Genomic DNA, 9,679 nt, shown 5'->3' with positions numbered 1-9,679 from the left:
AATTTTGGTCACTGTAGACAGTAGCAAATATTGGGAGGTTATAATTTCATATTCATATTTTAAAATGCTATGGGATTAATCAGAAAACAACGTAAAATTTTTATTAAACTACCACACTCTCCTACTTAATATACAGCATCTTAATTCTTCGAACACGAATCAATTAAGAGTAAAAGTGTGGAATTCATCCATTATTGTCATTTCCAAATGAACTAATTTTAGTAATATGCAATTCGTATTCGTGTCATAACGTAACCATGCAACAACCATAACTATATAGTGGCTTGTGCTTTTGTAAGCTAATTTAGTGTAGAAAAGAAATACTATAAACGTAATTAATTAATTTGTTGTTTTTAGTTAGTGATTATTGCTAAAAATGTTGGCTGGTTGGTGTTGGAAACTACTGATAGCTATGATTCTGAATAATTTTGGTAGAAGACGTTGCTTTGAAGCAAATAAAATAAGACATTTTTTATTGATTGAGGAAATCGCGTGCAAGTTTCTCATATTTAAAAAGTAAAACGATAACCCCCTAAAAATATAATATACTAATATTCAAGTCATATATGGAGTACTTAATTATGGTTGGGATTTATGGGGTACTAAAGGTAATTATTGAAAATAAAATACACATTAGGAGTCACATTTAACGTGGACACGAGTTTTAAAAATTATAAAGAAAAATTAGTTGAATAAGTTAGTGGATTATGCGTCCTACTTATATATATTAGTTTTATAATAAAATGTGAGTGAATAAGTTGGTGGAATGTGAGATATATTTTATGGTAAAAGTGAAATGTGACTTTTATTGTGGAATGGATCAGAATAGTAAAATATGACTCTTATTATAGGACGGAGGTAGTATCAACTTATAAAATATGCTACCTCATATTTATAAATGTTCGTCAAATTCTAGTTTTACATGCAAGATTTAGAGTTTGCTTGTAAATGATTGTTTTAATGGTCTATTTGCAATCGATCAATATTTTGATGCTTAAATAGTTTAATGACTTACTTATGTATTGTCATTGAGTGTCAATCAAAACAACTATCACACTATAGGCGGCACAACTAAACGCCGTTGCATTACTAAATTAAATAATTGCATTTATTTACTTAGTGTTTATATTGAAAAATGATGGAATGGAAGAGAGAAAGGAAAAAACGAGATGGAAGAAAGTACAATGAATGAAATTATTTAATTTAGTGTATATAATATTGGTGGCTTCTTTCTTATCCGATTCATTAATGTGATAATTGGATAATCGTTTAACTAGTTGTATTATGTTTTTTATAAATATATGTTATTTTTGTTCTCAATAATCCCATGAAGGCAATTAATATGGGCCCAGTACTTGGATCTAATCTGGAAATTTTATGGTCTATATATAGCATAGTATCCTTCAATCTTGGCCCAATATTTTGCTTCTTGCCCTCTTTGGGGTTTGTAACAAACATTTGATAAAGGTGTAATATTAGGAAGTTTGTAAATACTTCTACTTAAAATGTGTTAGTGAAATTCAAATATTTTTCTAAGCATATTCATCCAAAATGACTAATCTAGTGCCAGAGTATAAAAAATAAAAAATTATGTATGGTTGTTCATTTGCTTGCGTCATAATTTCGGGCACAACTTCTATATAATAGAACTAAAAACAGAATAATAATTTTAAATTTAGATGGTAAAAAAAAAGGCTTATATCTGTAGTGTGTAGTGTGTGTTTCCTTGTCATAGCGAGTACCGATAAATGAGTTCTGTTTGTGCAAATTATTGTTTTTACCGAAATTTCGTAGTAGAAAAAGGCTCGAATCTTAGAAATTCACTGTCCTTTCTTTTTTATGCACATTAGTATAATTAGTATAATGCTTATGCGATGCACGAATAATAATTCGTGATTCGGTCGCAATAAAGACTATAAATAAATAAATAAATAAAATACTACTATATACGAATTGTATTTGTTTATAACAATATATTATAATCTTACCACCAACGTACGATAAATTTTGAAAGATAATATGTTTATGAGAATTAAATGCAGGTTAGAATCGACACTCCATCTTTCTATGTTAATTCACCTACACTTATCTAAACCCAAAAATCATTAAAAAAAACAAAAGCAAGGTTTGTTTAGAATAATTCCAAAACTCTCCTTTTAAAACACAGATTTATCAAGATTGTTGAGTTTACTCTTTCCAATTAGACCATTTAATTAATTACTTGTATAAGCACATTATATGAAATCAGGAAATTATAATAAAATATGCGAAGTACTGCATATTTACCATCAAGTGGCTGTAGTTTAGTGGTAAGAATTCCACGTTGTGGCCGTGGAGACCTGGGCTCGAATCCCAGCAGCCACAATTTGTATTTTTAGTTCAATTTTTATTTCAAAAATTTAACTTTTCTTCATACTATAATATTTCGGTTTGCTTTCACTTCTAATTATTTTTTTTCTGATTATATTTCAAATAAATCTTTACATTATGTATAATGCTATTGTTTAACACCGTGCGATGCAAGGCTTAAGTGATTGTTTCACACTAATTTGATATTATTAAGCGTATTCATCCTAAATCTCCATGATCGATGCTATAAATTGCAGTGCTAGTTAATTTTGTTTTAATTTACTTACCTTCAACTACCTGTTTGGTTCGTACATTCTGGCAAATCAATGCACTCACAAACTAAAAAAATACTCCTACTATATTGTCCTTCAATCTTCATCAATAATTGAACCTCTAAACTTTTTTTCTCGTTCTTATTTAACTATCTTTGCTCCTTTTCACGATAAATAATTTTTGCACCATAATCTAATTATCTTTTACAAAAGTCTAATCATTTTTACATCTCTTGAATAATAAATAGTCAGTCACGTGTCGGTGGCACAAATAAAAGCAATTAAAGTTAAAGGGAACATAAAATAACAAGAAATTAAATAAATGACAGCCATAAGCATTTTATAAAAAATAAAATTAAAAGGACGAACACTACATTATTGTTGAGACAAAGTGTCGGCAGAGGTGGAGGAATACAAGAATTTATTTAATTTCAATATCAATTTCAACAACCTATGAAAAAATAGTCCCGATGAAGTCGTTTTTAATAATTTATGAAGATTGATATTTTTAAAAACAACGATCTAATTAATTTTGATAATTATATTTCTACCAGCAAGATCTAGATCTATGCCATTTAACAAAAAAATCGAATCCGATCTTTATTTCTTCAACATATTTTAATTAAATTTATAATGGCTGAGACACCACTGCCCCACAAATACTATATTAATTATTAGAAAAATAGTGAGTGAATTATCGAATTATTCAAGTTGATATTTTGAGGTTGAATAAGAAACTTCTAGCATAAAAATAACAAATATAATTTCTTACCAGCAAATTTAAGTTATTTTCCCAAATTATTTACGCATTTAAATGTTAAGTATGCTGATACAAAATTTCGAACGAGCAAATTTTTATTTGAACGTATGCTCAAGCCTTACGCATGCGAGTGTTAGCTAATGAAAATTCTATCTTTTTTCTATTTCTAGTAGGTAATTTTTATTTTCAGAGTGTAAATTATGCAATTTATAGTAGTAATTTTTTTATTAAAGTAGGGTAAAATAATTAAAAACAAAAACACGACCACTCACGATTCTTGATGGTATTTAAAATTCCATAAAATGAATTTAATAATTTGAAATGGAAAAAATCTTTCACAATTTGGCTGACAGCTAATGAAAGCAGGACACCAACTTCACTATTTCTGGCTCCCGCAAAGCTGTAATCGACGACCATACTGAGGGCACGTGGCTTGATCTAGACCGTCAATCTAGTGGGCTGTTTTCTGTCGGCGGAGGTGACGCAATTTAACAATGGCGTATTGAATATTCGTTTTAGGGAGATATTTATTTCACTTTTTTTTTCAAATCTTGTTATTTTTTGAATTTATGTAATTACTACTACTACTCCACCGACGAAAATAGGGAGTATTTATTCTGGAATATTGTTTGACTTTATAATTTCTTCTTTGTTCTCTCAGTTAGCACCCAAAACATTTATAGTATTTTCATTTTATGTTATTTTATTTTGAATAAAACATGCATCTGGAATGAGAGACCAAGAAGAGATCTTTAAAACAATATTCCTTATATTTCGTACTACTATTACTTAGACGCTTCTATTGGCAGAAGAATTAAGAAAATAATACGGAGTATTTTGTAAGTTAAATTGTTATTCAAAAATAAAAAAATAGATAATATATAAAGTAAGAGAAAGTAAAATGATTGAATTTTTGCCAAATAATGAGATTACTTATTTAGTTATTTACTTTGGGACTTCCTGAAGAAATTACAAATCAATTAATTTTGATTGAAGGGAGTGTGTGATACGTAAAAAGGGAATCTAAAATAGAGTAATCAATCAATTAGTATGTATGCCTTTTTTTTCTTCCCATTTTTATTTGGAAAGGTGGAAAGGTGGGTTATATATACATATATATATATATAGATGTATTCATTTCTTTCCTTTTTGTATCTTTTGTTCTATTGTTTTTTTTAATCTCAGTCCTACGATTTTATCATCCGACGGTTAAATTAATGTCACGTGTCATTTAATAATGCAGATTTTCAGTTGAATAATGCACACCGATTAATAACTAACTAACTATATATATATCGAGGGATGTATTCATTTCTTTTTTGCATATTTTCTCCTTTTTCCTTCTTGATCTCAACCCCACGATTTTGTCATCCGACGGTTAGATTAGTGTCACGTGTCATTTAATAATGCAGATTTTCTGTTGAATAATGCACACCGACTAATAATGCACCATTATAGTGTAATAATGCAGATCATCTGGACCTTTGATGAATGAGATCTAACGGCTCATATTAAGAAGAATAGGATCTAAAGGACCTTTGATTTTAGTTTAAAGTCATTCAATGTTTGAAATATTAAAAATGTTAATTAAAACGCTTTAGTGATTTGATTTTCATTTAATTTTTATTAATATATCTAATTTATAACTTCCAATCTGTTGCCAAAAATTAAATATATTAATAAAAATTAAAATAATTATTTAAATATTGTAAATGTTTTTTTATGCATTGTATCCGACCCCACAATCTATATTTTCTGGGTCCGTCGTTGTTTCCTTTTAAGGAAAAACTAGCTCTTATCATCTAATCAAATTTTATTAGTTTTTCTCTATTATATTATACTTATGTTCTACTGCTTTTATTTATCCATTTAACTCATTGTTGTGACTCTCTTAATTCTTGTGTCAAAATAAAATGCTGACTTAAATTTCGCGGAATGAGTTTTATTCTACTTTTGATTAATTAATTTTTGCTGATTATAGATTTTAATTTTTACATTGTGAGAGAATATTTTCCATGATACTGTTAATAATAGATCTATTAATATTGAATTGTTTATATATTTATCTAATGAAAAAAATAATTAATCGTGATTGATACTGAATATTAATTTAGTGCGATGATCAGTGGTGGCCCACATTTGGTTTTAGGGTTAAGTGATTATAAATAATTAATGTGTTGCAGGTGTTGGGTTTGTGGTTACTTGAACATAATCACTATGTAATTAGGTAATGATTGGAGGATGCTACTAACTGGTCACTAATTTTCTCCTCTTCCAAATAGTCTAAGTCATAAGTGGAGTATTATATTTGGAGATAATTCTTTTCTACAAATAGATTATAACCAGCTCTGTTAGTAACACATTTCTCTTCTAATTAATAAGTTGAGGTTTAGAATTTAGAATTGCTATACGAATAGAGAAAAAACTATTATTAATCCTATTTTAAATTCTTACATATTTTCTCATTATGTTTGGTATTTTGAATCAGACAGTGCTATTAACACTGTAAACGTTGTGATGTCACGGTATATTATGGAGTGACTGAGTTGGGCCATGATAGTATTTACTTCATATTGTACGCAAATTGAGCTATAATAATGCTATTTTTTTTAAATCGATAATTCTAATTCATCAATATAGTATTTAAAATATCAATGCGACTGACATTAATATGTCATACAAATTTAGTTGACATTTGGTTTTTAAATATATATGTCAACATAAAGATATAAATATATCAACTAAATTTGTGTTGATATACTAACGTCATCGTATTGCTATTTTTTTACATAATGTCTTGATGAGTTAGCGAGTTAGCAATTAATCACACATCTCTATCTCTATCTATACATATATATATATAGGGATGTATTCATTTCATTTTCTCATATTTCCTCCTTTTTCCTTCTTGATCTTAACCGTCTATTTTCATCATCCTAAGGCCGACAATATTCAACTTAAATATTTAATTTTAATCAGATTTAATTCGAGTAGGGGCATATTAGGGAAACGGTATGTTGGTGGTTATGGAAATTTCCATCAAATCCTCCCTTGAAGATCTTACGGTTTTTTGAGTAATCTCTCGTGTTCCAGAATCAATTTTTGTCGTCTTCAATCTTCGCAATTTTATTTTAGTATTCCGGACGTTGCAATCTTCGACTTTTGGTTCCCGAATCCTCTGATTGTCTATATTATTTCGCCGCGTTTTTGCAATCGTTAGACTCCGAATAATGGAAGAAGGTAATTCAGATTTTTTTTTGCTGCGTATGCGTGTCTGTGTGTATGAATCTCCGGTTTCAATACCAATTCAGTTCCGTTCGTATACTCGACACTTGTTGAAACACTAAGTGCGCGTATTCTTGTACTTTGTAAAAAAATTTGTGCTCACTTTTCCGATGGGGTTCTTGTTATGGTCTGTGATTGCCCAATTTTGGTGGATTGGTGATTTCGTATAGGGTGAGAGACAAAACCATGATGATGGCCCTGTAGTTTTGACGGGTATCCTGTAATTAGTTACTAACAATACACCAACTAGTAATAGATAATGAATTATACAGACTATATAATGCGTACTATATGAAGTGCCATGAACAAGATAGAGTAAATAATGCGCGACCGCGATGTTTGCCGCACGTTTCTTGTTTTCCGTAAGGGTTTAATAATCCTATGGGCTAGGGTATAGTACGTAAACATTACTAACAACGTTTAAGAGTAGTTTGTGTTTGACCTATAAATAAATCACGTAAGTTTCCAATGCACATAGTATACCGAATAAAGTTCGTACTATTAATGCACCAAATCAATATGCGTAATGGATTATATTGTCTGTATAATGCATAACATCTTATTTGCAATGTGTATGTTGTACCAATTAAGATAGGACCGCTAGTAAGAGCAGTTTGTCTAGGGATTAGTTATCGGTTATTAGTTTTGATGTTTGGCGCACGTTTCTTGTTTCCCCTAAGGGTGTAATAAGCCTATGGGCTAGGGTATAGTACGTAAACATTAATAACAACGTTTAAGCATAGTTTGTGTTTGACCTATAAATAAATCACGTAAGAGTCCAATGCACATTGTATGCTGAATAATGTTCGTACAAATAATGCACCAAATGAATATGCGTAATGGATTATATTGTCTGTATAATGAATAACATCTTATTTGCAATGTGTATGTTGTACGAATTAGCATAGGAGCGCTAGTATGCCGTGTTTGTCTAGGGCTTAAATATCGGTTATTAGTTTTGAATTTTGGCACATGTTTCTTGTTTTCCCCTAAGGGTTTAATAAGCCTAGGGGGTAGGGTATAGTACGTACACATTAAAAACAATGTTTAATAATATGGTGCATTTTACGTATACATAAATCACGTAATTATCCAATTTAAATATCTTACAGATTAAATTAATGAAAATCGTGCATTAATTGTCTACTTACTATGTAAACGATGCGACAAGGCCTCTTAGACGGTGTAAGGCGTGCGATGAGATGGGTCATCACTACTCCAGGAACTGTCCACTACTTAAAGAGATGACGATGGAGAAAGATGCGCGTAAGGGTAAAAGAACAGCTTGAGTTGTGTTATTTAAACAGCGCATCACAACTTTTGTTTGGGCTCTAGTAGTATTGTTGTTCAAATTTTTTGTCGTATTGTTATAAGTTGAAACGGGTGGTTGTTGCATTAGTAGAATTTTTCTGTTAATTATTGGATTATATAAAAGTCGAGTATTGAAACAGGTGGTTGTTGCATTAGTAGAATTTTTATGTTAATTATTGGATTATATAAAAGTCGAGTACTGTATATATGTGTGAAGTTAACTCAATGACGCCATGGATACTTGTGTTCCCTACTGCATGCAAAATAATGAGCATTTGTTGATGCATAATGCACTCTTTAAGTTAAATAATGCACATATATACTCTCTGTATCTATATCCACTTTTCAAAAAAAATGCAGCACATAAGTAATGTCAAATTTTATTTGTCTGATGCGGACGGGATACTTCACTAATGTAATATACCAAATACAAAAGTAGGTAAGAAACTAAACAATTGCACGCCTGTTAAGGACTACAAAAATCGAATTTACCCATATAACCAGGATAAATCTCATAATGCATAATATATAGTAAATAATGGTTTACTATTTATTTGTAATGCACTGCATAAACAAACGTACTGCACATAATACATTTCTGAATAAGTGCATTATTTGTGTTATACCGTGCATTATTTACTGTGTTATTTTGCATAACGTGGAATACGTTAAGGATCCTTTAAGTAAATGCACATCATCAAAAAAATAAGGCACACATCATTTGTTGATGCATAATGCACTCTTTTAGTTAAATAATGCACATATCTAGTCTCCGTATCTATAACCAATTTTCAAAAAACAATGCAACACATAACATAAGTAATGTCTAATTTGATTTGTCTGATATGGACGGTGATAATTCACAAATGTAATATACCAAATACAAAAGTACGCAAGAAACTAAACAAGTACACGCCTGTTAAGGACTACAAAAAACCAACTTGCGCATATAAACAGGATAAATCTCCTAATGCATAATATATAGTAAATAATGTCTTTGTATGTATACATAATGCACTGCATAAATAAACGTACTGCACAGAATACATTTCTGAATAAGTGCATTATTTGTATTATGCCGTGCATTATTTACTGTGTCATTTACATTACTTGGAATACGATAAGGATCTTTTAAATAAAATTAGACAACATCAACAACGTTAGGCACACAGTATACGGATGAATAATGGCATGCACTCCATTCATAATCCATATTCCCAAAATCATTGTCCAATATCAAAAAGCTACTAAAAGGTTGTGAAAGCTGTTAGTTCCAATGCAAAAAAGTCAACCAAGCAATCAAGGAATTCATTAACATCCATCACCCTATAGTCGAACCATCACTCCCTACAGTCAATGAATTCGGACGGTGTCCGACGGGAGTAGAGTCGATCTTGTTTTCGCCCTGTAGGTGGTTTAGGCTCACCTTGAGCTATCTCGGCTAATCTCTGCCTAAATTTCTTTGCAAGCGCCACGGGAATAATGTCATCGACAGCATCTTCTATGTTGACTCTAAGCTTCTTATCTGAAATGGCCCAAACAACACATAATGAACAGAGTTTAAAGAATGATTAATGCATATATAACAACATATTATGCTTAAGTCATAATAAATAATGACTTAAGTATGTTTCTTTACCACCACAGCTAATACCAGTAGTAATGGTTAATATTCCGACTATAAAGCATATATCATGGTATA

The 9,679-nt window shown here is 30.3% G+C and overlaps 1 non-coding gene across 1 annotated transcript; it reads left to right on the top strand.

Annotated features, from left to right (window-relative positions):
- Positions 1-2,292: 2,292 nt before the first annotated feature.
- On the top strand, positions 2,293-2,364 carry TRNAH-GUG. The gene has a single exon. It is a non-coding gene; the product is annotated as a tRNA-His (tRNA).
- The last annotated feature ends 7,315 nt before the right edge of the window (positions 2,365-9,679 follow it).

The sequence above is a fragment of the Salvia splendens genome, chromosome 6 (genome assembly GCF_004379255.2).
Source record: "Salvia splendens isolate huo1 chromosome 6, SspV2, whole genome shotgun sequence".
In the NCBI taxonomy this organism is placed as follows: Eukaryota; Viridiplantae; Streptophyta; class Magnoliopsida; order Lamiales; family Lamiaceae; genus Salvia; species Salvia splendens.
This window is presented reverse-complemented; position numbering and strand designations above follow the sequence as displayed.